Source organism: Henckelia pumila, unplaced genomic scaffold (assembly GCF_033568475.1).
Source record: "Henckelia pumila isolate YLH828 unplaced genomic scaffold, ASM3356847v2 CTG_321:::fragment_1, whole genome shotgun sequence".
NCBI lineage: Eukaryota > Viridiplantae > Streptophyta > Magnoliopsida > Lamiales > Gesneriaceae > Henckelia > Henckelia pumila.
Window position 1 is genome coordinate 12,501 of NW_027331802.1, and position 5,555 is coordinate 18,055.

Consider the following 5,555-nt stretch of genomic DNA (forward strand, 5'->3'; position numbering starts at 1 on the left):
ACAAAAAATTTTTAAGCCTCGGTTTTTGAAACAAAATAAATATTTTAAAAATAAAATAAAAAAAAAAATTGGGGCAAAAACCCGGGCAGCGCACGGCGCTGCCCTAGGGGCAGCCGGGCTGCCCGGCCCGACCCCATTAGGACGCGGGCAGCCCGGGAATGTCCCGGGCGGCCCGCAGGAAAAATTAATTTTTTAATTTTTAAATTAAATTTTAATATGTTAAAATTCTATTTTTGGTCCGATCGAAAATTGTTTTTGATTGGTCCACGAGGCGTCGGATCGAATTGTTCGAGTCCGAAAATTTTAAAATTGATTTTTGGGTAAATTTGAATTTTTGGAAAATTTAAATATTTTATCCGATAAATTGAATTTTGAAATTAATTATTTTTGGTACAATTGATGATAAGATATGATCTTATGGATATATTGAGTAAAATATGATTTTATGTATAAAATTGGATTTTATAGATAAAATATGATTTTATTTGATAAAAAGATAAAATATGATTTTGTATGTAAAATAAGATTTTATGTATGAAATATGATTTTATCCTTTTAAATTTAAATTGCCATTGCATGTTATCCAATAAATTAATTTTGAATTAAATGTTATTGGATAAGGATGATCGATTGCCATGACCAATTTTGTAGGTATATGTTAGGAATTTACATTTGTTTTTATTGTTGTTGGTTTTATTAATGGGCCTGATTTATGGCCCAATATGAATTGTCATATGTAATAAAAGTGGGCTTGGTTTATGGCCCGTTCCCACCCCTTTAAAATGTGTAGTAGCCCGTGCCCTAATTGAGTAATTAAAGGATTAATGCTAATTAATTGAATTAGGTATCGGACGGATCGGAAGCTCCGAAGGCACGATCGGAAGCTCCGAACAGGATCGGAAGCTCCGATGAGCGATCGGAGGCACCGATGTTATTACGTCAGGCATGACGTGTGGTTGGATCGGAAGCTCCGATCAGGACCGGAAGCTCCGATCACCCCTATCCAGAGTCATCAAGTGATATTTTGACACGTGGCAGATCAGGATCTTCGAAAGCTCCGATGACAGGATCGGACGTTCCGATTGAGGTTCGGACGTTCCGATCAAGGATCGGAAGTTCCGATCGTTGTCTATAAATAGAAGGCCGAGACTTCACTTTCATTTGCCAATTCCGAGTTCTCCTTTCCTTTCTAGTCCTTTTGGAGCTGTTCTAGCCTTCTTAGGCTTGGTCCGGAGGTCGGAGAGGCGTTCGGTAGTCGTAGCGGAGTCGTGCCCAAGTTCTAGAGGCATCGACATCAAAGGGCTAACGACGGACGAAGGTATAGCTTTTGCTCCCTATAAATATTTAGGAGTATGCAATAGCTTAGTTAAGGCTTTTAGAGCACTTTGATGATAATAGTATCATTTGGCAGTGTAGAGCAGACTATAGGCGTGGACCTAGAGTTGGTAGAGCTTGCACTGTATTGAGGTACGAAAGTACTGTTCGAGATATCCTGACTGAGTATGCATGTATTATATGACTGCATGATTTATATGCCATGATATTATGCTGCATTCATTTGCATCTTGCTGTATCTCCTTCGAGATGTCTGTAGTAGGGTTGTACCCTATCCTGTTAGTGGATGGACTTCCATCGATTTGGGTCCGTCGTATCCACGATTATCTCGGTATGGGAGCCACCTCCTGAAGCGATGGCACAGCGTGCTACATACCAGGGCCCGGTCTGTCTCTGTTATCTGATCCTTGACCTCGAGTCTATAGGGAGTTCACTTTGCATGCATGTATACTCATACTCTCGCACTGAGCGTTTTATGCTCACGTCTCGTACTTTGTATTTTTCTGGACACCCTATTCCATGGGGCAGGTTTACGATTGGACGAGGAGGGTGGATCCAGGAGGGGCTAGTCAGTGGTTGGCCAGCTGGAGCTTCGTTTAGGTTTTATTACTGTTGTTTGGATTTTATACAGCTATTCGATTTGGTTGTATATTTTTTGGATAAAGTTACAGATTCCTTTACTTGGGATTGTTTAATGTTTATGGTTTCCGCAGTTTTATTCTGATATCTGTTTTATTAAGTTAAATTTCATGCCTAAGTTCTGTTTAGTAGGTGATCCGGGTAAGGGTCACTACATTTATGGTATCAGAGCATGCAAAAGATTTCTTGGGATTTAGTCTCATCTTGAGGTATTTTTGTAGATGTCAAATCGTGACGACCAGAGTTCTCATGGCAGTGTTGGTGGGCGTTGGGGAGATGCCGACCGGGAGCCTCGTCGAGAACGGCGTCATCGTCATCATGACGACGAGCGTTTCACTGTGCGTCGATTCTTAGCTATGGGTCCCAAGCCCTTAGTTGGAGGTGAGTCTCCGGAGGATGCGGAGAACTGGTTAGACCGCATGGAGACGACTTTTCAGACTTTCCAATGCACCGATGAGCAGAAGGTGGAGACCCTTGGCTATCTTCTGGATGGGCGTGCGCGCAGGTGGTGGAGGTTTACTTCTGCACCTTTTGTTGCAGCGAGAGGAGTGGCCACCTGGGCCGAGTTTCGCACAGCTTTCCAAAAGCGGTATTTTCCTCTTGCACTCCGACAGTCGAAGGCAAGCGAGCTACTGAGTCTGCGACAGGGAACCATGTCTATCGATGAGTATCAGCAGAGGTTCTTTGATCTGCTATTGCCGATAGCTCAGAGATGAAGTATAATCTGTTTCTTCAGGGCCTTAACCCTGAGATCCATGACCGTGTGGCGGTTGGCGACGACATGTCCTACGAGGGTTTGGTGAGCCGTTGTCATCAGGCAGAGGACAGCATTCGGCGGAACAGGTCTTTCCCTCAGTCGAGGCCTGCTAGTTCTTTGGGTCCCCGTGCCCAAACTTTCAAGAAGTCTGGATCTTCTTCTTCCTCTGGTTCTGGAGGTATTGTCCGTTATGGTAAGAAGGACAAGTGTGATCATTGTGGGAAGAACCATCCATCCGACAAGTGCCGAAGAGCTTCTGGAGCTTGTTTCCGTTGTGGAGAGACTGGTCATATCCGGAGGGATTGTCCACAGTCTGGGGGAGGCGGTTCTGGATATTGTTCAGGATCGGGTTCTCAGGCCACCGTTCAGCAGAGGTCGCAGGGACAGTCTGCTGGGAGTTCTCATTTGAGGCCACGAGCTTCTGGCCAAGTGTTTGCCCTGAGACATGATCAGGCTGTGGAGGAGAATGAGAAAGTCATCGCAGGTACATTTCTGCTTTATGGTATACCTGCTCTTGTTCTTATTGACACTGGTGCATCTCATTCCTTCATTTCTGCACGTTTTGTTAAGAGGCATAAGTTACCATGTATTGCACTAGACGTAGTGATGTCTGTTTCTACTCCGACGGGCCAATCTGCTTTGGCTAAGCGTCTAGTGATGGGTTGCCCTTTAGAGTTCGAAGGGAACGTTCTGTTGGCAAATCTCATGGTCCTGGCGATGGACGACTTTGATTGCATTCTGGGAATAGATATGTTGACTACCTATCGAGCTTTAGTGGACTGCTATCAGAGATTAGTACGCTTTCATCCGGAAGGGAGTGAGAGTTGGTTTTTCTATGGTGAGGGAGCGCGACCCCCGATGCCTTTGGTATCAGCTTTGTGAGCCTCTCGAGCTCTGTAGTCTGGCGGGGAAGGCTACCTTATCTATGCAGTTGATTTGTCTGCTAAGAGTATTGGGATAGAGAGAATTCCTGTTATGGATGAATTTCCAGATGTGTTTCCTGATGAGATTTTGGGTTTTCCTCCTGCTAGGGAAGTCGAGTTTGGCATAGAGTTGATGCCGGGTACTTCGCCTATTTCTAGAGCACCGTATCGTCTGGCTCCGTCAGAGATGCGTGAGTTGAAGAATCAGCTACAGGATCTTTTGGACAAGGGGTACATTCGTCCTAGTGTATCTCCTTGGGGAGCTCCTGTTCTCTTCGTGAAGAAGAAGGATGGGTCGATGCGGCTGTGCATTGACTATCGGCAGCTGAATCGAGTGACTGTGAAGAAAAAGTATCCGTTGCCTCGTGTTGATGACTTGTTTGACCAGCTGCAGGGCACATCAATTTACTCCAAGATTGACTTGAGATCTGGGTATCATTAGTTGAGAGTCCGTGATCAGAACGTAGCCAAGACTGCATTCCGTACTCGCTATGGGCATTACGAGTTCCTAGTGATGCCATTTGGTTTGACTAATGCGCCGGCTATATTCATGGATCTGATGAACCGTGTCTTCAGGGATTATTTGGACAAGTTTGTCGTGGTCTTCATTGACGACATCCTGGTTTATTCGCGTAATACGGAAGAGCATGTTTCTCACTTGCGGTTGGTACTGCAGACTCTTCGAGATGAGCAATTGTACGCCAAGCTGAGCAAGTGTGAGTTCTGGATGGATAGAGTGGTTTTTCTTGGCCATATCATATCCAGGAAGGGGATTTCTGTTGATCAAAGCAAGATTGAAGCGGTACTTAATTGGTCGCGTCCGACGACAGTTGCTGAGATCCGTAGTTTTCTGGGTCTAGCAGGGTATTATCGTCGCTTCATTCTGAACTTCTCTCAGTTAGCTCGACCGTTGACGCAGCTTACCCGCAAGGGTGTGGATTTTGAGTGGTCCTCCGAGTGTGAGGAGAATTTCCGTGAGCTTCGACGGCGGTTGACTTCTGCGTCGGTGTTAGCATTACCGTCAGGATCTGGCGGGTATGTAGTTTACACGGATGCTTCTCTTCAGGGGTTAGGTTGTGTCCTGACTCAGAATGGGCATGTGATCGCATACGCTTCTAGACAGCTGAAGCTTCACGAGGACAACTACCCAGTCCATGATTTGGAATTGGCAGCCATTGTGTTCGCTTTGAAGATCTGGCGTCATTATCTTTATGGCGAGAAATTTGAGATCTTCACCGACCATAAGAGTCTCAAGTATTTGTTCACTCAGGCAGAATTGAACATGAGACAGAGACGTTGGATGGACTTGCTTAAGGACTATGATTGCGAGATTAAGTACCATCCGGGAGCTGCTAATCTCACCGCTGATGCTTTGAGTCGCAAGGTGCGACTATCCGCACTTCAGACTTGTTCGATGTCTAGTGCGATCAGTGACTGTTGTACTTCAGGTTTTACCTTCAAGCATAAGAAAGGTATGCAGAGTATCCAGATGTTTGCGATATTATCTGAGCCAGCCTTGTATTCGTGGATCCGAGATGCTCAGATGTCTGATTCGAAGACCCAGCGTTTAGCTCGTCTAGCTAACGAGGGTAGCTCGTCTGGATTTCATTATCAGTCAGATGGCTTTCTGTGTTTGTCTGGTAGGCTTGTGATTCCACAGGATGAAGAGTTGCGAGAGGAGATTTTATCTCAGGCACATCGCACTAAGTTGAGTATTCATCCTGGGAGCAACAAGATGTACAAGGATCTACGTACTCGTTTCTGGTGGAAGGGAATGAAACGCAGTGTTTATCAGTTTGTTTCGAGATGTTTGGTGTGTCAACAGGTCAAGGCAGAGCACCAACGACCTGGAGGATTGCTTCACAGTCTGCCTATTCCTGAATGGAAATGGGAGTTTGTAG